Source organism: Giraffa tippelskirchi, chromosome 9 (genome assembly GCF_054371585.1).
Source record: "Giraffa tippelskirchi isolate mGirTip1 chromosome 9, T2T-mGirTip1v1.2.pri, whole genome shotgun sequence".
In the NCBI taxonomy this organism is placed as follows: domain Eukaryota; kingdom Metazoa; phylum Chordata; class Mammalia; order Artiodactyla; family Giraffidae; genus Giraffa; species Giraffa tippelskirchi.
This window is the reverse complement of record NC_137283.1, coordinates 87,800,427-87,801,752: the sequence shown is the minus strand read 5'-3', so window position 1 is coordinate 87,801,752 and position 1,326 is coordinate 87,800,427. Positions and strand designations below refer to the sequence as shown.

The 1,326-nt window shown below is 49.8% G+C and overlaps 1 pseudogene; it reads right to left on the bottom strand.

Moving 5' to 3' along the window:
- On the bottom strand, positions 1-788 carry LOC145521888 (mitochondrial import inner membrane translocase subunit TIM44 pseudogene; annotated as a pseudogene).
- Positions 789-1,326: the final 538 nt, after the last annotated feature.

Below are 1,326 nucleotides of genomic sequence, written 5' to 3'. Positions count from 1 at the left end.
TCATCTTGCTGGGATGATGATGTCAGCAAGTCCTTGACCTTGACTGTCAACACACAGGGACGCCCAGCCTAAGGCACTGTTGCTCTCGGCACACTTCATCTTCATCTCGAAGAACCGATCGAGCACCACATCATTGTCCCTGAAGTCCTTCCACTGCTGGTCCCACTTGGAGTCCATGTGCAGTGACCCCCAGCACCTCCTCTTTGGCCTCAAACGCTTTCTCTTCCTTGAATTTCTCTCCGACCACAGGTAGGCCCAGTCTGCCCCGGACGCTCTGGTCCGTCTCCTTCTAGACGGACTCCACGCCCTGGCAGGGGGCTTTGAAGGCGGCGGTCCAGTCGAGCTTCTCCCTGCCTTTGGACAACAACTGGGCCCACGGCTCAGCGGTCTTGGCTGCTTCTTCCACACCCTACTTGATTTTCCGGCCACGGTCACTTTGACTGACTTCATCAAGACTCTCCTTCCCGGTGCTGGTGATCTCCCCCAGTTTCTTTCCTGATCGCCTCTCTCGTTCTCAGAATTTCCGATTCAATGGTTCTGTATCTCCTTCTGGCTTCCTGGCCTCATCTTGGAACTTTTTTTTTTAAACTTTCTTTCATTTCTTTGTTTTCGGCTAATTCCTGTTTGATGTTACCGAGCCAGCCGGAGAGAAAGCCTTTTCTGTTTCCCGAGGCACAGGATTTGGACAGGGTCCGCTCTCCACTCGGCTGGCTGGTACCATGGGGTAGTGGCATCAGGTTGTGGCTGGACCGGAGGTGGACTCTGCTGCAGACCATCTCTGCGGGCATGGTGCCAGCCTGCCTGCATCAGCGTTGCCACACTGCTGCAGGATCCTGCCTGGGGAAAAGCTTTGATTGTGTTTTTAGAGCATTTACTTTTTAGAACCAACTGAACTTCAGAAATGGTATGGACCTAACAGAAGCAGAAGATATTAAGAAGAGGTGGCAAGAATACACAGAAGAACTGTACAAAAAAGATCTTCACGACCCAGATAATCACGATGGTGTGATCACTCATCTAGAGCCAGACATCCTGGAATGTGAAGTCAAGTGGGCCTTAGAAAGCATCACTACGAACAAGGCTAGTGGAGGTGATGGAATTCCAGTTGAGCTATTTCAAATCCTCAAAGATGATGGTGTGAAAGTGCTGCACTCAATATGTCAGCAAATTTGGAAAACTCAGAAGTGGCCACAGGACTGGAAAAGGTCAATTTTCATTTCAATCCCAAAGAAAGGCAATGCCAAGAATGCTCAAACTACCACACAATTGCATTCATCTCACACGCTTGTAAAGTAATGCTCAAAATTCTCCAAGCCAGGCTTCAGC